Consider the following 25,985-nt stretch of genomic DNA (forward strand, 5'->3'; position numbering starts at 1 on the left):
CGAAACCTACAGATTACTACAGACTGTTCTGTTTTTGACAGATTCTGTTTTTGTGTGTTGTTTGCTTATTTTGATGAATCTATGGCTAGTAATAGAGTTTATAAACCATAGAAAAGTTGTAATACAGTAGGTTTAACACCAATATAAATAAAGAATGAGTTCATTACAGTACCTTGAAGTGGTGGTTTGTTTTCTTTTACTAACGGAGCTCACGAGATTTTCTTTTAAGTTTTGTGTTGTGAAGTTTTCAAGTTTTAGGTAAAGATTTGATGGATTATGGAACAAGGAGTGGCAAGAGCCTAAGCTTGGGGATGCCCAAGGCACCCCAAGGTAAAATCCAAGGACAACCAAAAGCCTAAGCTCGGGGATGCCCCGGAAGGCATCCCCTCTTTCGTCTTCGTCCATCGGTAACTTTACTTGGAGCTATATTTTTATTCGCCACATGATATGTGTTTTGCTTGAACGTCTTGTATGATTTGAGTCTTTGCTTTTTAGATTACCACAATAGTCCTTGCTGTACACACCTTTTGGGAGAGACACACACGAATTGGAATTTATTAGAATACTCTATGTGCTTCACTTATATCTTTTGAGTTGGATAATTTTTTGCTCTAGTGCTTCGCTTATATCTTTTAGAGCACGGCGGTGGTTTTATTTTAAATAAATAATTGATATCTCATGCTTCACTTGTATCATTTTGAGAGTCCTTTAGAACAGCATGGTAATTCAATTTGGCTATAAATTTTAAATGCTAAGTGAAGTCGGGTGCTTGATAGATGGTTTTGAGATATAAAGGTGGTAATATTAGAGGTGTGCTAGTTGAGTAATTGTGAATTTGATGATTACTTGTATTGAAGTTGGCAAGTCCCATAGCATGCACGTATGGTAAATTCTATGTGACAAATTTGAAGAATGGGGTGTTCTTTGATTGCTTTCCTTATGAGTGGCGGCCGGGGACGAGCGATGGTCTTTTCCTACCAATCTACCCCCCTAGGAGCATGCACGTAGTGCTTGGTTTTGATGACTTGTAGATTTTTGCAATAAGTATGTGAGTTCTTTATGACTAATGTTGGGTCCATGGATTATACACACTCTCACCCTTCCATCATTGCTAGCCTCTTCGGTATAGTGCATTGCCCTTTCTCACCTTGAGAGTTGGTGCAAACTTCGCTGGTGCATCCAAAGCCCATGATATGATACGCTCTATCACACATAAGCCTCCTTATATCTTCCTCAAAACATCCACCATACCTACCTATTATGGCATTTCCATAGCCATTCCGAGATATATTGCCATGCAACTTTCCACCGTTCCATTTATTATGACACGCATCATCATTGTCATATTGCTTTGCATGATCATGTAGTTGACATCGTATTTGTGGCAAAGCCACCATGCTCAATTTTTCATACATGTTACTCTTGATTCATCGCAATCCCGGTACACCGTCGGAGGCATTCACATAGAGTCATATTTTGTTCTAAGTATCGAGTTGTAATTATTGAGTTGTAAGTAAATAAAAGTGTGATGATCATCATTAGAGCATTGTCCCATGTGAGGAAAGGATGATGGAGACTATGATTCCCCCACAAGTCGGGATGAGACTTCAGACGAAAAAAAGAGGCCATAAAAAAAGAACAGAAGGCCCAAATAAAAAAATGATGAGAGAAAAAGAGAGAAGGGATAATGTTACTATCCTTTTTCCACACTTGTGCTTCAAAGTAGCACCATGATCTTCATGATAAAGAGTCTCTTATTTTGTCACTTTCATATACTAGTGGGAATTTTTCATTATAGAACTTGACTTGTATATTCCAATGATGGGCTTCCTCAAATGCCCTAGGTCTTCATGAGCAAGCAAGTTGGATGCACACCCACTTAGTTTCTTTGACGAGCTTTCATATATTTATAGCTCTAGTGCGTCTATTGCATGGCAATCCCTACTCCTTGCATTGCCATCAATGGTGGGCATCTCCATAGCCCATTGATTAGCCGCGTCAATGTGAGACTTTCTCCTTTTTGTCTTCTCACACAACCTCAATCATCATATTCTATTCCACCCATAGTGCTATGTCCATGGCTCACGCTCATATATTGCGTAAAAGTTGAAAGAGTTTGAAAGGCTAAGTATGAAACAATTGCTAGGCTTGTCATCGGGGTTGTGCATGATGGGAGCATTTTGTGTGACGAAAATGAAGCATGGCCAAACTATATGACTTTGTAGGGATAAGTTTTCTTTGGCTATGGTATTTTGATAAGACATAATTGCTTGATTAGCATACTTGGAGTATTACTATTTTTATCTCAACAATAAACTTTTATCTTGAATCTTTCGGATGTGAACATTCATGCCACAATAGAGAAAAATACATTGAAGAACATGCTAGAAAGCCTTCCACATCAAAAATTCTGTTTTTATCATTTACCTACTCGAGGACGAGCAAGAATTAAGCTTGTGGATGTTGATACGTCTCCAACGTATCTATAATTTTTTTATTGTTCCATGCTATTATATTATCTGTTTTGGATGTTAATGAGCTTTATTTTACACCTTTATATTATTTTTGGGACTAATCTATTAACCCAAGGCCCAGTGCAAATTGCTGTTTTTTTGCCTATTTCAGTGTTTCGCAAAAAAGAAATATCAAACGGAGTCCAAACGGAATGAAACCTTCGGGAGCGTGATTTTTGGAACAAACGTGATCCAGAGGAATTGGAGTGGACGTCAAGCAACCAACAAGGTGGCCACGAGGCAGGGGGCGCGCCCTCCCCCTCGTGGCTCAACCGACCTACTTCTTCCTCCTATATATACTCATATACCCTGAAAACAACCAGGAGCACCACAAAACCCTATTTCCATCGCTGCAACCTTTTGTACCCAAGAGATCCCATCTTGGGGCCTTTTCCGGAGCTCCGCGGGGGGGGGCATTGATCACGGAGGGCCTCTACATCAACTCCATGGCCCCTCTGATGACGTGTGAGTAGTTTACTTCAGACCTTCGGTGAAGGAAATATGCCCTAGAGTCAATAACAAAGTTATTATTTATTTCCTTATATCATGATAAAAGTTTATTATTCATGCTAGAATTGTATTATCCGGAAACATAATACTTGTGTGAATACATAGACAAACTAAACGTCACTAGTGTGCCTCTACTTGACTAGCTCGTTAATCGAAGATGGTTACGTTTCCTAACCACAGACATGTGTTGCCATTTGATTAACGGGATCACATCATTAGGAGAATGATGTGATTGACATGACCCATTCCATTAGCTTAGCACCCGATCGTTTAGTATGTTGCTATTGCTTTCTTCATGAATTATTCATGTTCCTATGACTATGAGATTATGCAACTCCCATTTGCCGGAGGAACACTTTGTGTGCTACCAAACGTCACAACGTAACTGGGTGATTATAAAGGAGCTCTAGAGGTGTCTCCAAAGGTACATGTTGGGTTGGCGTATTTCGAGATTAGGATTTGTCACTCCGATTGTCGGAGAGGTATCTCTGGGCCCTCTCGGTAATGCACATCACATAAGCCTTGCAAGCATTGCAACTAATGAGTTAGTTGTGAGATGATGTATTATGAAACGAGTAAAGAGACTTGCCGGTAACGAGATTGAACTAGGTATTGAGATACCGACGATCGAATCTCGGGCAAGTAACATACCGATGACAAAGGGAACAAAGTATGTTGTTATGCGGTCTGACCGATAAAGATCTTCGTAGAATATGTGGGAGCCAATATGAGCATCCAGGTTCCGCTATTGGTTATTGACCGGAGACATGTCTCGGTCATGTCTACATTGTTCTTGAACCCGTAGGGTCCGCACGCTTAACGTTACGATGACAGTTTCATTATGAGTTTATATATTTTGATGTACCGAAGTTTGTTCGGAGTCCCGGATATGATCACGGACATGACAAGGAGTCTCGAAATGGTCGAGACATAAAGATTGATATATTGGACGGCTATATTCGGACACCGGAAGTGTTCCGGGTGATTTCGGAGAAAACCGGAGTGCCAGAGGATTACCGGAACCCCCCCCCCCCCCCGGAGAAGTAATGGGCCTTATGGGCCCTAGTGGAGAGAGAGAGGGGCGGCCAGGGTGGGCCACGCGCCCCCTCCCCCTCTAGTCCGAATTGGACTAGGAGAGGGGGGTGGCGCCCCCCTTTCCTTCTCCCACTCCCCCTTCCTTTCCCCCTCCTAGTAGGAGTAGGAAAGAGGGGAGTCCTACTCCTACTAGGAGGAGGACTCCTCCTCCTTGGCGCACCCAAGGGCCGGCCGGCCTTCCCCCTTGATCCTTTATATACGGGGGCAAGGGGGCACCTCTAGACACACAAGTTGATCCTCGTGATCGTTTTCTTAGCCGTGTGTGGTGCCCCCTTCCACCATACTCCTCGATAATATTGTATTGGTGCTTAGGCGAAGCCCTGCGGCGGTAGAACATCAAGATCGTCACCACGCCGTCGTGTTGACGGAACTCTTCCCCGACACTTTGCTGGATCGGAGTCCGGGGATCGTCATCGAGCTGAACGTGTGCTAAAACTCGGAGGTGCCATAGTTTCGGTGCTTGATCGGTTAGGCCGTGAAGACGTATGACTACATCAACCGCGTTGTCATAACGCTTCCGCTGTTAGTCTACGAGGGTACGTAGACAACACTCTTCCCTCTCGTTGCTATGCATCACCATGATCTTGTGTGTGCGTAGGAATTTTTTTGAAATTACTACGTTCCCCAACATTCGGGTCCATAGCTAGTAGCTAGATGGCTTCTTCTCTCTCTTTGGATCTCAATACAAAGTTCTCCTTGATCTTCTTGGAGATCTATTCGATGTAACTCTTTTTGCGGTGTGTTTGTTGAGATCCGATGAATTGTGGGTTTATGATCAAGTCTATCTATGAACAATATTTGATTCTTCTCTGAAATCTTTTATGCATGATTGGTTATCTTTGCAAGTCTATTCGAATTATCAGTTTGGTTTGGCCTACTAGATTGATCTTTCTTGCAATGGGAGAAGTGCTTAGATTTGGGTTCAATCTTGCGGTGCTCGATCCCAGTGACAGAAAGGGAAACGACACGTATTGTATTGTTGCCATCGAGGATAAAAAGATGGTGTTTATATCATATTGCTTGAGTTTATCCCTCTACATCATGTCATCTTACCTAAGGCATTACTCTGTTCTTATGAACTTAATACTCTAGATGCATGCTGGATAGTGGTCGTTGTGTGGAGTAATAGTAGTAGATGCAGGCAGGAGTCGGTCTACTTTTTATGGACGTGATGCCTATATACATGATCATGCCTAGATATTCTCATAATTATTCGCTTTTCTATCAATTTCTTGACAGTAATTCGTTCACCCACCGTAATACTTATGCTATCTTGAGAGAAGCCACTAGTGAAACCTATGGCCCCCGGGTCTATTCTCCATCATATAAGTTTCCAATCTATTTTATTTTGCAATCTTTACTTTCAATCTATATCATAAAAATACCAAAAATATTTATCTTATCATTATTATCTCTATCAGATCTCACTCTCGTAAGTGACCATGAAGGGATTTACAACCCCTTTATCGCGTTGGTTGCGAGGTTCTTATTTGTTTGTGTACGTATGAGGGACTTGTGTGTGGCCTCCTACTGGATTGATACCTTGGTTCTTAAAAACTGAGGAAATACTTACGCTACTTTGCTGCATCACCCTTTCCTCTTCAAGGGAAAACCAACACAGTGCTCAAGAGGTAGCACATGCTAAATGTTTATTATTCATGCTAGAATTCTATTAACCAGAAACTTAGTACATGTGTGGATACATAGACAAATAGAGTGTCCCTAGTATACCTCTACTAAGACTAGCTCGTTAATCAAAGATGGTTAAGTTTCCTAACCATAGATATGTGTTGTCATTTGATGAACGGGATCACATCATTAGAGAATGATGTGATGGACAAGACCCATCTGTTAGCTTAGCATATATGATCGTTTAGTTTTATTGCTATTGCTTTCTTGATGACTTATACATGTTCCTCTGATATGAGATTATGCAACTCCCGAATAACGCAGGAACACCTTGTGTGCTATCAAACATCACAACGTAACTGGGTGATTATAAAGATGCTCTACAGGTGTCTCCGATGGTGTTTGTTGAGTTGGCATAGATCGAGATTAGGATTTGTCACTCCGTTTTTCAGAGAGGTATCTCTAGGCCGTCTCGGTAATGCTCGTCACTATAAGCCTTGCAAGCAATGTGACTAATGCGTTAGTTGCGGGATGATGCATTACGGAACAAGAAAAGAGACTTGACGGTAACGAGATTCAACTAGGTATGATAATACCGATGATCGAATCTTGGGAACATACCGATGACAAAGGGAACAACGTATGTTGTTATGCAGTTTGACCGATAAAGATCTTCGTAAAATATGTAGGAGCCACTATGAGCATCCAGGTTTCGCTATTGGTTATTGACCGAAGATGTGTCTCGGTCATGTCTACATAGTTCTCGAACCCATAGGGTCCGCACGCTTAACGTTCGATGACGATTTGTATTATGAGTTATGTGACTTGATGACCGAATATTGTTTGGAGTTACGTTTGAGATCACGGACATGGCGAGGAGTCTCTAAATGGTCGAGACATAAAGATTGATATATTGGACGATGTTATTCGGACAACAGATGAGTTCCGAGAGGTACCGGATAATTATGGAGTGCTAGAGGGTTATCGGAACCCCCAGGGGGAACTAATGGGCCTTGATGGGCCTTAGTGGCAAGAGAGGAAGGGCCACAAGGGGCTGGTCGCGCACCCCCCTTTGGGTCCAAATTGGACTAGGGGATATGGGGCGGCGCCCCCCTTTCCTTCCCTTCCCCCTCTTCCTTTCTTCTTCCCCCTTTCCTCTAGGTGGAATCCTACTAGGACTTGGAGTCCTGGTAGGACTCCCTCCTCCTGGCGCGCCCTATAGGGCCTGCCGACCTCCCTTGATGTCTACTATGGAACTTTATTCTTGTAGACACGTGTTGGGCCTCCAAGCGTAGAGTTTTGTAGGACAGTAGCAATTTTCCCTCAAGTGGATGACCTAAGGTTTATCAATCCGTGAGAGGTGTAGGATGAAGGCGGTCTCTCTCAAACGACCCTGCAACCAAATACAAGAAATCTCTTGTGTCCCCAACACACCCGATACAATGGCAAATTGTATAGGTGCACTAGTTCGGCGAAGAGATGGTGATAAAAGTGTAATATTGATGGTAGAAATATATTTTTATAATCTGAATACATAAAAACAGCAAGGTAGCAAATAGTAAACGGGCACGAAAACGGTATTTCAATGCTTAAAAAGGAGGCCTAAGGTCCGTACTTTTGCTAGTGCAATCTCTCAACAGTGCTAACATAGTTGGATCATATGATTATCCCTCAAAGTACAACAAAGAATCACTCCCGAGTTCCTATTAGCAGAGAACAAATGGTAGGAATTGTTTGTATGGTGCAAAGCCACCTCAAAGCTATTCTTTCCGATCAATCTATTCAAGATTTCGTACTAAAATAACACAAAGCTATTGTTTCCGTTCGATCTATCCTAGAGTTCGTACTAGAATAACACCAAAGCATATTCATATTCATAATACTCAATCCACACAAAGAACTATATAGAGACCCCGAAGTTTCCGTCGGAGTAAACTGTGCATCAACCCCTATGCATAGATTACCCCAATGTCACCGCGGGAATCCGCGAGTTGAATGCCATAACATATATCAAGTGAATCAATAAGATACCCCAATTGTCACCTCAAGTATTCGTACCGCAAGACATATATCATGTGCCCTCATCTCTGAATATTCAATCCGACAAGACAAAACTTCAAAGGGTAAAGATTCAATTCATCCCAACAAGAGTATAGAGGGGAGAAACATCATATGATCCGACTTTATTAACAAAACCCATGATATAGATCACGAGAGAGAGAGAGATAAAACACATAGTTACTGGTACAAACCCTCAGCCCCGAGGGTGTACTACTCCCTCCTCATCATGGTGGCCGTCGGGATGATGAAGATGGCCACCAAAGATGATTCCCCCTCCGGTAGGGTGCCGGAATGGGTCTAGATTGGTTTTCGGTGGCTACAGAGCCCTACAGCGGCGGAACTTCTGATCTAGGTTAACCCCGAAGGGTTTCGAAATATTTGGGAATTCATAGTGCAAAGAAGGGGTGCGGGAGGTCACCGAGGTGGGCACAACCCACCAGGGCACGCCAGGGGGCCTAGGCGCACCCAGGCGGGTTGCGCCCCCCTCGGGGCACCCCCCCAGGTGCAGCTCTGGCCCATTGGGTTCCTTCTGGTCCAAAGAAGATCTCCGTAAAGTTTCACGGTGTTTGGACTCCGTTTGATATTGATTTTCTGCAATGTAAAAAAAGCAAAAAATAGCAACTAGCACTGGGTCAATAGGTTAGTCCCAGAAAATGATATAAAGTTGCTATAAAATGATTGTAAAACACCCAAGAATGATAAAATAATAGCATGAATACTTCATAAATTATAGATACATTGGAGACGTATCATCCCCCTCCCTTACTTTATATACGGGGGCATGGGGTAACCTAGAACACGCAAGTTTCTCTTAACCGTGTGCGGTGCCCCCCTCCACAGTTACACACCTCGGTCATATCGTCATAGTGCTTAGGCGAAGCCCTGCGCCGGTAACTTCATCATCACCGTCGCCACGCCGTCGTGCTGACGGAACTCTCCCTCATCCTCAACTAGATCAAGAGATCAAGGGACATCATCGAGCTGAACGTGTGCTGAACGCGGAGGTGTTGTACGTTCGGTACTTGGATCGGTTGGATCGCAAAGATGTTCGACTACATCAACCATGTTACTAAACGCTTCCGCTTACGGTCTACGAGGGTACGTGGACACACTCTCCCCGCTCGTTGCTATGCTTCTCCTAGATAGATCTTGTGTGATTGTAGGAAATTTTTCGAAATACTACATTCCCCAACAGTGGCATCCGAGCCAGGTCTATGCGTAGAAGTTATATGCACGAGTAGAACACAATGAGTTGTGGGTGATAATAGTCATACTGCTTACCAACAACGTCTTACTTTGATTCGGCGGTATTGTCAGACCGACATTACATGACCGTGTTCATGAGACTGGTTCTACCGACGTGCTTCGCACACAGGTGGCTAGCGGGTGTCTGTTTCTCCAGCTTTAGTTGAATCGAGTTTGACTACGTCCGGTCCTTGTTGAAGGTTTAAACAACACACTTCACGAAAAATCGTTGTTGTTTTGATGCGTTGGTAAGAACGGTTCTTGCTAGAAGCCCGTAGCAGCCACGTAAAACTTGCAACAACAAAGTAGAGGACGTCTAACTTGTTTTTGCAGGGCTTGTTGTGATGTGATATGGTCAAGACGTGATGATATACAAATTGTTGTATGGGATGATCATGTTTTGTAAAAGTTATCGGCAACTGGCATGAGCCATATGGTTGTCGCTTTATTGTATGAAATGCAATTGTCATGTAATTGCTTTACTTTATCACTAAGCAGTAGCGATAGTCATAGAAGCAATAGGTTGGCGAGATGACAAAGATGCTACGATGAGGATCAAGGTGTCAAGCCGGTGACGATGGTGATCATGACGGTGATTTGGAGATGGAGATCAAAGGCACAAGATGATGATGGCCATATCATATCACATATTTTCATTGCATGTGATGTTTATCTTTTATGCATCTTATTTTGCTTAGTACGGCGGTAGCATTATAAGATGATCTCTCACTAAATTTCAAGGTATAAGTGTTCTCCCTAAGTATGCACTATTGCTATAGTTCGTCGTGCCGAGACACCACGTGATGATTGGGTGTCATAAGCTCTACGTTCGCATACAATGGGTGCAAGCCAGTTTTGCACACGCATAATACTCGAGTTAAACTTCACGAGCCTAGCGTATGTAGATATGGCCTTGGAACACTGAGACCGAAAGGTCAAACGTGAATCATATAGTAGATATGATCAACATAGTGATGTTCACCGTTGAAAGCTACTCCATCTCACGTGATGATCGGACATGGTTTAGTTGATATGGATCAAGTGATCACTTAGATGACTAGAGCGATGTCTATCTAAGTGGGAGTTCTTAAGTAATATGATTAATTGAACTTTAATTTATCATGAACTTAGTACCTGATAGTATTATGCATGTCTATGTTGTTGTAGATCAATGGCCCGTGCTACCGTTCCCTTGAATTTTAATACGTTCCTAGAGAAAGCTAAGTTGAAAGTGTTGGGGAACGTAGTAATTTCAAAAAAAATCCTACGCACACGCAAGATCATGGTGATGCATAGCAACGAGAGGGGAGAGTGTGATCTACGTACCCTTGTAGATCGACAGTGGAAGCGTTTGGTTGATGTAGTCGTACGTCTCCACGGCCCGACCGATCAAGCACCGAAACTACGGCACCTCTGAGTTCTAGCCCACGTTCAGCTCGATGACGATCCCCGGGCTCCGATCCAGCAAAGCGTCGGGGAGGAGTTCCGTCAGCACGACGGCGTGGTGACGATCTTGATGTTCTACCGTCGCAGGGCTTCGCCTAAGCATCGCTATAATATGACCGAGGTGGAATATGGTGGAGGGGGCACCACACACGGCTAAGGAATGATCACGAAGATCAACTTGTGTCTAGGGGTGCCCCCTGCCCCCGTATATAAAGGAGCAAGGGGAGGAGGTCGGCCGGCCCCTATAGGCGCGCCAGGAGGAGTCCTCCTCCTAGTAGGAGTAGGACTCCTACTAGGAGGGGGAAAGACGTGGGGAGGGAGAGGGAAAGGGGGGCGCCGCCCCCCTCTCCTTGTCCAATTCGGACCAGGGGGAGGAGGCGCGCGGCCCACCTCTGACAGCCCCTCTCTCTCCACTAAGGCCCATATGGCCCATTACTTCTCCCGGGGGGTTCCGGTAACCCTCCGGCTCTCCGGTTTTCTCCGAACTCACCCGGAACACTTCCGGTGTCCGAATATAGCCGTCCAATATATCAATCTTTATGTCTCGACCATTTCGAGACTCCTCGTCATGTCCGTGATCACATCTGGGACTCCGAACTAACTTCGGTACATCAAAACTCATAAACTCATAATATAACTGTCATTGAAACCTTAAGCGTGCGGACCCTACGGGTTCGAGAATAATGTAGACATGACCGAGACACGTCTCCGGTCAATAACCAATAGCGGAACCTGGATGCTCATATTGGCTCCTACATATTCTATGAAGATCTTTATCGGTCAGACCGCATAACAACATACATTGTTCCCTTTGTCATCGGTATGTTACTTGCTTGAGATTCGATCGTCGGTATCTCAATACCTAGTTCAATCTCGTTACCGGCAAGTCTCTTTACTCGTTTCGTAATACATCATCTCGCAACTAACTCATTAGTTGCAATGCTTGCAAGGCTTAAGTGATGTGCATTACCGAGAGGGCCCAGAGATACCTCTCCGACAATCGAGTGACAAATCCTAATCTCGAAATACGCCAACCCAACATGTACCTTTGGAGACACCTGTAGAGCACCTTTATAATCACCCATTTATGTTGTGACGTTTGGTAGCACACAAAGTGTTCCTCCGGCAAACGGGAGTTGCACAATCTCATAGTCATAGGAACATGTATAAGTCATGAAGAAAGCAATAGCAACATACTAAATGATCGGGTGCTAAGCTAATGGAATGGGTCATGTCAATCAGATCATTCACCTAATGATGTGATCCCGTTAATCAAATAACAACTCTTTGTTCATGGTTAGGAAACATAACCATCTTTGATTAACGAGCTAGTCAAGTAGAGGCACACTAGTGACGTTTAGTTTGTCTATGTATTCACACAAGTATTATGTTTCCGGATAATACAATTCTAGCATGAATAATAAACATTTATCATGATATAAGAAAATAAATAATAACTTTATTATTGCCTCTAGGGCATATTTCCTTCAGTCTCCCACTTGCACTAGAGTCAATAATCTAGATTACATAGTAATGATTCTAACACCCATGGAGCTTTGGTGCTGATCATGTTTTGCTCGTGGAAGAGGCTTAGTCAACGGGTCTGCAACATTCAGATCCGTATGTATCTTGCAAATCTCTATGTCTCCCACCTGGACTAGATCCCGGATGGAATTGAAGCGTCTCTTGATGTGCTTGGTTCTCTTGTGAAATCTGGATTCCTTTGCCAAGGCAATTGCACCAGTATTGTCACAAAAGATTTTCATTGGACCCGATGCACTAGGTATGACACCTAGATCGGATATGAACTCCTTCATCCAGACTCCTTCATTTGCTGCTTCCGAAGCAGCTATGTACTCCGCTTCACATGTAGATCCCGCTACAACGCTTTGTTTAGAACTGCACCAACTGACAGCTCCACCGTTTAATGTAAACACGTATTTGGTTTGCGATTTAGAATCGTCCGGATCAGTGTCAAAGCTTGCATCAACGTAACCTTTTACGATGAGCTCTTTGTCACCTCCATATATGAGAAACATATCCTTAGTCCTTTTCAGGTATTTCAGGATGTTCTTGACCGCTATCCAGTGATCCACTCCTGGATCACTTTGGTACCTCCCTGCTAGACTTATGGCAAGGCACACATCAGGTCTAGTACACAGCATTGCATACATGATAGAGCCTATGGCTGAAGCATAGGGAACATCTTTCATTTTCTCTCTATCTTCTGCAGTGGTCGGGCATTGAGTCTTACTCAATTTCACACCTTGTATCACAGGCAAGAACCCTTTCTTTGCTTGATCCATTTTGAACTTCTTCAAAACTTTGTCAAGGTATGTGCTTTGTGAAAGTCCAATTAAGCGTCTTGATCTATCTCTATAGATCTTAATGCCTAATATGTAAGCAGCTTCACCGAGGTCTTTCATTGAAAAACTCTTATTCAAGTATCCCTTTATGCTATCCAGAAATTCTATATCATTTCCAATTAGTAATATGTCATCCACATATAATATCAGAAATGCTACAGAGCTCCCACTCACTTTCTTGTAAATACAGGCTTCTCCAAAAGTCTGTATAAAACCAAATGCTTTGATCACACTATCAAAGCGTTTATTCCAACTCGAGAGGCTTGCACCAGTCCATAAATGGATCGCTGGAGCTTGCACACTTTGTTAGCTCCCTTTGGATCGACAAAACCTTCTGGTTGCATCATATACAACTCTTCTTCCAGAAATCCATTCAGGAATGCAGTTTTGACATCCATCTGCCAAATTTCATAATCATAAAATGCGGCAATTGCTAACATGATTCGGACAGACTTAAGCATCGCTACGGGTGAGAAGGTCTCATCGTAGTCAATCCCTTGAACTTGCCGAAAACCTTTTGCGACAAGTCGAGCTTTGTAGACAGTAATATTACCGTCAGCGTCAGTCTTCTTCTTGAAGATCCATTTATTCTCAATTGCTTGCCGATCATCGGGCAAGTCAACCAAAGTCCATACTTTGTTCTCATACATGGATCCCATCTCAGATTTCATGGCTTCAAGCCATTTTGCGGAATCTGGGCTCACCATCGCTTCTTCATAGTTCGTAGGTTCATCATGATCTAGTAGCATGACTTCCAGAACAGGATTACCGTACCACTCTGGCGCGGATCTCACTCTGGTTGATCTACGAGGTTCAGTAGTATCTTGTTCTGAAGTTTCATGATCATCATCATTAGCTTCCTCACTAACTGGTGTAGGTGTCACTGAAACAGTTTTCTGTGATGCACTACTTTCCAATAAGGGAGCAGGTACAGTTACCTCGTCAAGTTCTACTTTCCTCCCACTCACTTCTTTCGAGAGAAACTCCTTCTCCAGAAAGTTTCCGAATTTAGCAACAAAAGTCTTGCCTTCGGATCTGTGATAGAAGGTGTATCCAATAGTTTCCTTTGGATATCCTATGAAGACACATTTCTCTGATTTGGGTTCGAGCTTATCAGGTTGAAGCTTTTTCACATAAGCATCGCAGCCCCAAACTTTCAGAAACGACAACTTTGGTTTCTTGCCAAACCACAGTTCATAAGGCGTCGTCTCAACGGATTTTGATGGTGCCCTATTTAACGTGAATGCGGCTGTCTCTAGAGCGTATCCCCAAAACGATAGCGGTAAATCAGTAAGAGACATCATAGATCGCACCATATCTAGTAAAGTACGATTACGACGTTCGGACACACCATTACGCTGTGGTGTTCCGGGTGGCGTGAGTTGCGAAACTATTCCACAATTTTTCAAATGTACACCAAACTCGTAACTCAAATATTCTCCTCCACGATCAGATCGTAGGAATTTTATTTTCTTGTTACGATGATTTTCTACTTCACTCTGAAATTCTTTGAACTTTTCAAATGTTTCAGACTTGTGTTTCATTAAGTAGATATACCCATATCTGCTTAAGTCATCTGTGAAGGTGAGAAAATAACGATATCCGCCACGAGCCTCAATATTCATCGGACCACATACATCTGTATGTATGATTTCCAACAAATCTGTTGCTCTCTCCATAGTACCGGAGAATGGTGTTTTAGTCATCTTGCCCATGAGGCACGGTTCGCAAGTACCAAGTGATTCATAATCAAGTGGTTCCAAAAGTCCATCAGTATGGAGTTTCTTCATGCGCTTTACACCGATATGACCTAAACGGCAGTGCCACAAATAAGTTGCACTATCATTATTAACTCTGCATCTTTTGGCTTCAACACTATGAATATGTGTGTCACTACTATCGAGATTCATCAAAAATAGACCACTCTTTAAGGGTGCATGACCATAAAAGATATTACTCATATAAATAGAACAACCATTATTCTCAGATTTAAATGAATAACCGTCTCGCATCAAACAAGATCCAGATATAATGTTCATGCTTAACGCTGGCACCAAATAACAATTATTTAGGTCTAATATTAATCCCGAAGGTAGATGTAGAGGTAGCGTGCCGACTGCGATCACATCGACTTTGGAACCGTTTCCCACGCGCATCGTCACCTCGTCCTTAGCCAATCTTCGCTTAATCCGTAGTCCCTGTTTCGAGTTGCAAATATTAGCAACAGAACCAGTATCAAATACCCAGGTGCTACTGCGAGCATTAGTAAGGTACACATCAATAACATGTATATCACATATACCTTTGTTCACCTTGCCATCCTTCTTATCCGCCAAATACTTGGGGCAGTTCCGCTTCCAGTGACCAGTCTGCTTGCAGTAGAAGCACTCAGTTTCAGGCTTAGGTCCAGGTTTGGGTTTCTTCTCTTGAGTAGCAACTTGCTTGCCGTTCTTTTTGAAGTTCCCCTTCTTCTTCCCTTTGCCCTTTTTCTTGAAACTAGTGGTCTTGTTGACCATCAACACTTGATGCTCCTTCTTGATTTCTACCTCCGCAGCTTTCAGCATTGCGAAGAGCTCGGGAATAGTCTTATTCATCCCTTGCATATTATAGTTCATCACGAAGCTCTTGTAGCTTGGTGGCAGTGATTGGAGAATTCTGTCGATGACGCAATCATCTGGAAGATTAACTCCCAATTGAATCAAGTGATTATTATACCCAGACATTTTGAGTATATGCTCACTGACAGAACTGTTCTCCTCCATCTTGCAGCTATAGAACTTATTGGAGACTTCATATCTCTCAATCCGGGCATTTGCTTGAAATATTAACTTCAACTCCTGGAACATCTCATATGCTCCATGACGTTCAAAACGTCGTTGAAGTCCCGATTCTAAGCCGTAAAGCATGGCACACTGAACTATCGAGTAGTCATCAGCTTTGCTCTGCCAGACGTTCATAACATCTGGTGTTGCTCCAGCAGCAGGCCTGGCACCCAGCGGTGCTTCCAGGACGTAATTCTTCTGTGCAGCAATGAGGATAATCCTCAAGTTACGGACCCAGTCCGTGTAATTGCTACCATCATCTTTCAACTTTGCTTTCTCAAGGAACGCATTAAAATTCAACGGAACAACAGCACGAGCCATCTATCTACAATCAAGCATAAACAAGCAAGATACTATCAGGTACTAAGTTTCATGATAAATTTAGGTTCAATTAATTTACTTAAAGAACTCCCACTTAGATAGACATCCCTCTAATCCTCTAAGTGATTACGTGATCCAAATCAACTAAACCATGTCCGATCATCACGTGAGATGGAGTAGTTTCATTGGTGAACATCACTATGTTGATCATATCTACTATATGATTCACGCTCGACCTTTCGGTCTCCGTGTTCCGAGGCCATATCTGTATATGCTTGGCTCGTCAAGTATAACCTGAGTATTCCGCGTGTGCAACTGTTTTGCACCCGTTGTATTTGAACGTAGAGCCTATCACACCCGATCATCACGTGGTGTCTCAGCACGAAGAACTTTCGCAACGGTGCATACTCAGGGAGAACACTTCTTGATAATTAGTGAGAGATCATCTTATAATGCTACCATCAATCAAAGCAAGATAAGATGCATAAAAGATAAACATCACATGCAATCAATATAAGTGATATGATATGGCCATCATCATCTTGTGCTTGTGATCTCCATCTTCGAAGCACCGTCGTGATCACCATCGTCACCGGCGCGACACCTTGATCTCCATCGTAGCATCGTTGTCGTCTCGCCAATCTTATGCTTCCATGACTATCGCTACCGCTTAGTGATAAAGTAAAGCATTACAGCGCGATTGCATTGCATACAATAAAGCGACAACCATATGGCTCCTGCCAGTTGCCGATAACTCGGTTACAAAACATGATCATCTCATACAATAAAATTTAGCATCATGTCTTGACCATATCACATCACAACATGCCCTGCAAAAACAAGTTAGACTTCCTCTACTTTGTTGTTGCAAGTTTTACATGGCTGCTACGGGCTTAAGCAAGAACCAATCTTACCTACGCATCAAAACCACAACGATAGTTTGTCAAGTTGGTGTTGTTTTAACCTTCGCAAGGACAGGGCGTAGCCACACTCGGTTCAACTAAAATTGGAGAAACTGTCACCCGCAAGCCACCTATGTGCAAAGCACGTCGGGAGAACCGGTCTCGCATAAGCGTACGCGTAATGTCGGTCCGGGCCGCTTCATCCAACAATACTGCCGAACCAAAGTATGACATGCTGGTAAGCAGTATGACTTATATCACCCACAACTCACTTGTGTTCTACTCGTGCATATAACATCAACATATAAAACCTAGGCTCGGATGCCACTGTTGGAGAACGTAGTAATTTCAAAAAATTTCCTACGCACACGCAAGATCATGGTGATGCATAGCAACGAGAGGGGAGAGTGTGATCTACGTACCCTTGTAGATCGACAACGGAAGTGTTTGGTTGATGTAGTCGTACATCTCCACGGCCCGACCAATCAAGCACCGAAACTACGGCACCTCCGAGTTCTAGCACACGTTCAGCTCGATGACGATCCCCGGGCTCCGATCCAGCAAAGCGTCGGGGAGGAGTTCCGTTAGCACGACGGCGTGGTGACGATCTTGATGTTCTACCGTCGCAGGGCTTCGCCTAAGCACCGCTATAATATGACCGAGGTGGAATATGGTGGAGGAGGGCACCGCACACGGCTAAGGAACGATCACGAAGATCAACTTGTGTCTAGGGGTGCCCCCTGCCCCCGTATATAAAGGAGCAAGGGGAGGAGGCCGGCCGGCCCCTATAGGCGCGCCAGGAGGAGTCCTCCTCCTAGTAGGAGTAGGACTCCTACTAGGAGGGGGAAAGAAGTGGGGAGGGAGAGGGAAAGGGGGGGCCGCCCCCCCTCTCCTAGTCCAATTCGGACCAGGGGGAGGAGGCGCGCGGCCCACCTCTGGCAGCCCCTCTCTCTCCACTAAGGCCCATATGGCCCATTACTTCTCCCGGGGGGTTCCGGTAACCCTCCGGCTCTCCGGTTTTCTCCGAAATCACCCGGAACACTTCCGGTGTCCGAATATAGCCGTCCAATATATCAATCTTTATGTCTCGACCATTTCGAGACTCCTCGTCATGTCCGTGATCACATCTGGGACTCCGAACTAACTTCGGTACATCAAAACTCATAAAATCATAATATAACTGCCATTGAAACCTTAAGCGTGCGGACCCTACGGGTTCGAGAACAATGTAGACATGACCGAGACACGTCTCCGGTCAATAACCAATAGCGGAACCTGGATGCTCATATTGGCTCCTACATATTCTACGAAGATCTTTATCGGTCAGACCGCATAACAACATACGTTGTTCCCTTTGTCATCGGTATGTTACTTGCTCGAGATTCGATCGTCGGTATCTCAATACCTAGTTCAATCTCGTTACCGGCAAGTCTCTTTACTCATTTCGTAATACATCATCTCGCAACTAACTCATTAGTTGCAATGCTTGCAAGGCTTATGTGATGTGCATTACCGAGAGGACCCAGAGATACCTCTCCGACAATCGGAGTGACAAATCCTAATCTTGAAATACGCCAACCCAACATGTACCTTTGGAGACACCTGTAGAGCACCTTTATAATCACCCATTTACGTTGTGACGTTTGGTAGCACACAAAGTGTTCCTCCGGCAAACGGGAGTTGCATAATCTCATAGTCATAGGAACATGTATAAGTCATGAAGAAAGCAATAGCAACATACTAAACGATCGGGTGCTAAGCTAATGGAATGGGTCATGTCAATCAGATTATTCACCTAATGATGTGATCCCGTTAATCAAATAACAACTCTTTGTTCATGGTTAGGAAACATAACCATCTTTGATTAACGAGCTAGTCAAGTAGAGGCATACTAGTGACACTCTGTTTGTCTATGTATTCATACATGTATTATGTTTCTGGTTAATACAACTCTAGCATGAATAATAAACATTTATCATGATATAAGGAAATAAATAATAACTTTATTATTGCCTCTAGGGCATATTTCCTTCAGAAAGATGATGGTAGCAACTACACGGACTGGGTCCATAACTTGAGGATTATCCTCATTGTTGCACAGAAGAATTACGTCTTGGAAACACCGCTAGGTGGAAGACCCGCTGCAGGAGCAACTCCAGACGTTATGAATGTCTGGCAGAGCAAAGCTGACGACTACTCGATAGTTCAGTGAACCATGCTTTATGGCTTAGAACCGGGACTTCAACGACGTTTTGAACGTCATGGTGCATATGAGATATTCCAGAAGTTGAAGTTAATATTTCAAGCAAATGCCTGGATTGAGAGATATGAAGTCTCCAATAAGTTCTACAGCTGCAAAATGGAGGAGAATAGTTCTGTCGGTGAACATATACTCTGAATGTCTGGGTACCACTACCACTTGACTCAACTGGGAGTTAATCTTCCTGATGATAGTGTCATTAACAGAGTTCTTCAATCACTGCCACCAAGCTACAAAAGATTCGTGATGAACTATAATATGCAAGGGATGGATAAGACAATTCCCGAGCTCTTCGCGATGCTAAAGGCTGCGGATGTAGGAATCAAGAAGGAGCATCAAGTGTTGATGGTTAACAAGACTACTAGTTTCAAGAAGAAGGTCAAAGGGAAGAAGGGGAACTTCAAGAAGAACAGCAAACAAGTTGTTGCTCAAGTGAAGAAGCCCAAGTCTGGACCTAAGCCCGAGACTGAGTGCTTCTACTGCAAAGGGACTGGTCACTGGAAGCGGAACTGTCCCAAGTATTTGGCGGATAAGAAGGATGGCAAAGTGAAAGGTATATTTGAAATACATGTTATTGATGTGTACCTTACTAATGCTCATAGTAGTGCCTGGGTATTTGATACTAGTTCTATTGCTCATATTTTCAACTCGAAACAGGAGCTACGAATTAAATGAAGATTGGCTAAGGATGAGGTTATGATGCGCGTGGGAAATGGTTCCAAAGTCGATGTGATCTTTTGTGACAATACTGGAGCAATTGCCTTGGCGAAGGAATCCAGATTTCACAAGAGAACCAAACACATCAAGAGACGCTTCAATTCCATCCGCGGTCAAGTCAAGGAGGGAGACATAGAGATTTGCAAGATACATGCGGATATGAATGTTGCGGACCCGTTCACTAAGCATCTCTCACGAGCAAAACATGATCAACACCAAGACTCCATGGGTGTTAGAATCATTACTATGTTATCTAGATTATTGACTCTAGTGCAACTGGGGGACTGAAGGAAATATGCCCTAGAGGCAATAATAAAGATGTTATTTATATTTCCTTATATCATGATAAATGTTTATTATTCATGCTAGAATTGTATTAACCGGAAACTTCCTACATGTGTGGATACATAGACAAACAAAGTGTCCCTAGTATGCCTCTACTAAGACTAGCTCGTTAATCAAAGATGGTTAAGTTTCCTGACCATAGACATGTGTTGTCATTTGATGAACGGGATCACATCATTAGAGAATGATGTGATGGACAAGACCCATCCATTAGCTTAGCAAATATGATCATTTAGTTTTATTGCTATTGCTTTCTTCATGACTTATACATGTTCCTCTGACTATGAGATTATGCAACTCCCGAATACCGCAAGAACACCTTGTGTGCTATCAAACGTCACAACGTAACTGGGTGATTATAAAGATGCTCTACAGGTGTCTTCGATGGTGTTTGTTGAGTTGGCATAGATCGAGATTATGATTTGTCACTCCGTGTTTCGGAGAGGTATCTCTGGGCCCTCTCGGTAATGCTCATCACTATAAGCCTTGCAAGCAATGTGACTAATGAGTTAGTTGCGGGATGATGCATTATGAAACGAGAAAATATAGTTGCCTGTAACGAGATTCAACTAGGTATGATGATTCCGACGATCGAATCTCGGGCAAGTAACATACCGATGACAAAGGGAACAACGTATGTTGTTATGCGGTTTGACTAATAAAGATCTTCATAGAATATGTAGGGGCCAATATGAGCATCCAGGTTCCGCTATTGGTTATTGACCGAAGATGTGTCTTGATCATGTCTACATAGTTCTCAAACTCGTAGGGTCCACACGCTTAACATTCGATGACGATTTGTATTATGAGTTATGTGATTTGATGACCGAAGATTGTTCGGAGTCCCGGATGAGATCACGAACATGATGAGGAGTCTCGAAATGGTCGGGACATAAAGATTGATATATTGGACGATGTTATTCGGACACCGGATGAGTTCCGAGAGGTACCGGATAATTATCAGAGTGTCGAAGGGTTATCCGACCCCCCGGGGGAATTAATGGGCCTTGATGGGCCTTGGTGGGAAGAGAGGAAGGGCCACAAGGGGCTGCCCCCCTTTGGGTCCAAATTGGACTAGGGGAAAGGGGGCGGCGCCCCCCTTTCCTTCCCTTCCCCCTCTTCCTTCCTTCTTCCCCCTTTCCTGTAGGTGGAATCCTACTAGGGCTTGGAGTCCTAGTAGGACTCCCTCCTCCTGGCGCGCCTTACAAGGCCGGTCGGCCTCCCCCTCCCCTCCTTTATATACAGGGGTAGGGGGCACCCTAGAACACACAAGTTTCTCTTAACCGTGGGTGGTGCCCCCCCCTCCACAGTTACACACCTAGGTCATATCGTCGTAGTGCTTAGGGGAAGCCCTCTGCCGGTAACTTCATCATCATCGTTGCCATGCCGTCGTGCTGACGGAACTCTCCCTCGCCCTCAATTGGATCAAGAGATCAAGGGACGTCATCGAGCTGAACATGTGCTGAACGCGGAGGTGTCGTACGTTTGGTACTTGGATCGGTTGGATCGCGAAGACGTTCGACTACATCAACCGCGTTACTAAACGCTTCCGCTTACGGTCTACGAGGGTACATGGACACACTCTCCCCGCTCGTTGCTATGCTTCTCCTAGATTGGTCTTGCGTGATCGTAGGAATTTGTTTTGAAATAATATGTTCCCCAACACTTACTGACTCTCCAGCCCTCACCCCCTGGCCTTCAACACGGCACCGCGACCTGGCATACCAGCGGCGGCTGAGCCTCGGTCAAGAGTCGGGACCCGAGGACGCAGAGCATTTAGATGAGCGAGGAAAGGGGGAGACCGGCGCGGCCCTACCTAGTAGCACCACCGCAGAAGCGCAAGCTGGGCGTTGTGTAGGGAACCACCACCGGGGCGCCAAAAGATAAGTCACCCACGCGTAACGAAGCAAATCTCTGTGCCCGAAGCCGTCCGCTCTCGTAAGCTCGCTCCGACAGTGCTTCCTTCCTTTTCGGTCTCCAAAGAGCTGCTTGTGCACCAAGGGGGCCTCCTGAGCATCGCGCCTCAGGAGATCTTACCGGACCTCGGGCCGCTCACCTCCTAGCCTTGACAACGGCATCGCGACCTGGCATATCAGCGACGGCTGGAGCCTGCGTGGGGACTGGGACCTGACGGCATAGAGCGCTAAAGCTACCGCAAGAATGAAAAGGGGGAGTAATGCCTAAGCGAGACACGTAGCCACAAACTCATATTAAGAGTAATGAGCGATGAAACAAAAGCATTACAGGTCCTTTACATACCCCCTCGGGGTTTGTTTCGACTCCTCGTAGGGAACAAAAGAAGAACGGCCTCAAGAGGCCCCAGCTACGGGCGCCACCGCCGACGCCATCATCAACAGTGGGCCATGTGAGGCCGGCGCCAACCCCATCCAGATCACCGCCGGCTCCGGGCGAAGGTCACCATGGCGCTCCAAGCACGATGGGAGCTCGGGGGCACGTAGCTATCGTCGCTCGACTCCGAAGACTCGCTAGGCTCAGGAGAGACGCTGGACTCCCACGAGTCGTCGTTGCTGCTGGAGGAGCCACCGGCAGGACTCACGACAGGCACTATGCCCGCTGCCTCGCCCTGCTGACGATCTCCTCCGGGGCAGCACTCCAGGCGACGACCATCCTTGTCAAAGACCTTGAAGAACAGTGTGGAGGCGCCATCATACTCGAAATGGATGGCAAGGGCCCCCTCCGTGCGACAGGCGCGGGCGACCTCGCCCCATCCGCGGGTCATGAAGATCTTTCCAGGGGAGACGACCTCGACCTCTGCTCCCGTGGCTAGACTACAGCACCCAGCGTGCTGCAGCCATAGCTCGAGTGGCCCCCTCGGTGGCATCTCTTCAGCGAAGAACTGCGGGAACTGGATCCACGTGAGCGGAGGCATCGCCACCCATAGTACGAACTCATGGGAGGATGCCTTGGCGTGGGTTCGCACGGCAGACGGTCGCATGGCCCCGACCTGGTTCCCGCGACCACGGCTCGCATGACGAGGGCTATTGCCGCCTTCTCTGGAGCCCTGCGCTTGGGCATACAAAGGGAGCGGGTAGCCAGGCGGCGGCCGCTCATACCAAGGCCACGTCACCTCTTGCCTCACCCCGGCGTCGTGAGGGCGCGGGGACCTCTTCTTCGGCGGAAGCAGCTTGGGCTCCTCAAGGGGGGTCTTTCCCTTCTCCGCTGCGGAAAACCTCCTAATAGGCGCCATGGATGTTTCAGCAAGATTGTAAAATGGAAGGACCAAGAGGAGGAAGAAGGAGCGAGCAGCGAGAAGGCAGAGATGATCGAGGGGGCTCTGCCCCTCCCCTCATTTATAGCCAGGAGAAGGCCGACCGCCGATCACCATGATCGCATGTAATGATGATTTCCCTTTGCATGCAGCAGAGTCTCGTCAAATCAGATAGTTACCAAGGTAGCATGGGGAAGCGGAGGTGCCCACATCCCATCAATCGCCACGCGTCAACCGAGGACACAGACGGTTGGGGTCCGCGCCGCTCCGTGCTTGCCTCTTGGCTTCACCCCAAAGCCAAGCTCAAGCACACCTTGGGCCCGGGGGCTACTGTCGGCGTTCTGGGACCGGGGGTGCCCATACTTTCCTGCCTGCGGCCCGTGGCGTGGCTCCATCAGCGGCCTGGTACGGCTTGGTTCCAGCAACAACGACTGAAGACCCTCGCGATGGCCAAGCCTCGCGAGGCGGACGACACCAAGGCCTCCCTGGGCGGCCTCACTAGGCTGGCTCCCGAGGAGCGGAGATATCAAGGCAAGGCGCACCTCACAAGGTTCACGTGACGTGAGCCATGACGACCAAGGCCAGGCGGGCGCCAGCGGGCGCAGTGTACCAGTTTCCTCTTTGGTGCGAGGAATCAAGCAAAGGTTTCCATATCGGTGCAAGGAGACCAAGACCGCCAAGACGGCGGGAAGGAGGTCATCATGGAGCCCACGACAGCGTCATCACCAGAGCCTTTTGCAGGCGAAGACTACTTTTGTCGGGATAGCTTGTACTAGTTGTGTCCCTTCGAATTTAGCCGTTGTGGGATCCCTTCCTGTGTAACATTTGGGAAGAGGACCAAGGCCACTATAAATAGGACTTAGCCACCACCATAGAGGGAGGATGGGATCCATTCCACCCTGACCAGCTCACCAGCTCATCAAGCCCAAGAACACCTCACCTCCTGAGGTGGTTCATCCACTGTACTAGTTCAACATCAGCCCCTCGAGGCAATCCACCACAAAGTTGGAGTAGGGTATTACACCGCAAGATGGCCTGAACCAGGTTAAATCTTTGTGTCCCTCGTTCTTTGAGTTCGTCGAGCTATGACGTGGGATCGTTAGCGAGCGAGCTAGGGATAGAGTGTTCTTCGTGCGCACCCCGGTGTTCGAACCTCTCAAGGGTCTGTGGAGCCATGAATCTGACACTCTGATCTTGCTTGCTAGCTTCTTGACCTCCGCACTGTCTTCTTCCTCGAGGCTTCGGGGACGCCAGCTGGTGCGCTTCTTTAAAGGAGCATTGGAGAATTCAGGAAGAACGTGCCGGATTGGGTCCGGAAGAACGACGTCTTTAATATAAAACTATTCCGAGGGCCACTCTTCGGATGCCTTCTTCGGAGCGCCGGACAGGTATCCTGTCCCGGCTATGCGCCATACTTCAGCGTCGTTCACCTCGAATATAGATCCCTTTTGGGAGCGGGGGACGAGGCAGAAAAATTTCCGCCATAGCTCAAAATGAGCCTCACAGCCTAGGAACAACTCGCCAAGAGCAATGAAGCCCGTGATATGTAGGATGGAGCCTGGCGTTAGATTGTGCAGTTGGAGGCCGTAATACTCCAGGAGACCTCTAAGGAAAGGATGGATAGGGAATCCTACGCCTCTCAAAAGGAAAGAAACGAAGCACACCCGCTCCTCTTTAGAAGGATTGGGGAAAATCTCCGCCAGGGCTTCGCCATTGAGGGAAGTTAATCCAGCCCGAACAGAGACTAGATCCGCGGGAGGAAGATATCCCTGCATTTGAAGTTCATTCAGATGGGTGCGGGACACCAAGCAGCTTTCCCAGCCGCCTTTTTGAGGGTCATGGACATGAGGAAGAGCTAGGAATGCCGGCCATGTTTGGACGATTTCCTATGGCAAGTTCTAAGGATTTCCGCGTGGTGTGGAATGACATCTGAGATCTAATCTCCTTAAATAGACTCATTCCTTGCGTGGTCAAGGGGTTATTTGTAAAAAAACACCTAGACCGTTCGCATTCGTTTGACACGTGGATGCTGAGGCGACGGCAGCAAAGAATCAATAGAATATAATATTTAATGAGGAGCTGAACTATCGTCAATCCGAAGTATAATGGAGAACCCGCCTTGCAAAGCCGAAGACATAAAGTCGGATACTACATCGTCATTGAAGGCAAGTTCGGGGGCTACTGAGGGAGTCCTAGATTAAGGGGTCCCCAGATGGTCGGGCTATGTGACATGGGCCGGACTGATGGGCCGTGAAGATACAAGATAGAAGGCCTTCCCCCATGTCTAGATGGGACTCTCCTCGGCGTAGGCGGCAAGTTTGGCGATCGTATGTGTAGTTTCCTTTCTTTGTAAACCGACTCTGTACAACCCTATCCCCCTCCGGTGTCTATATAAACAGGAGGGTTTAGTCCGTAGAGGCAAGGACAAATCATACAGGCTAGACATCTAGGGTTTGGCCATTGCGATCTCGAGGTAGATCAACTCTTGTAACCCCTATACTCATAAAAGTCAATCAAGCATGAA

This window comes from Triticum aestivum, chromosome 5A (assembly GCF_018294505.1).
Source record: "Triticum aestivum cultivar Chinese Spring chromosome 5A, IWGSC CS RefSeq v2.1, whole genome shotgun sequence".
Lineage (NCBI taxonomy): Eukaryota > Viridiplantae > Streptophyta > Magnoliopsida > Poales > Poaceae > Triticum > Triticum aestivum.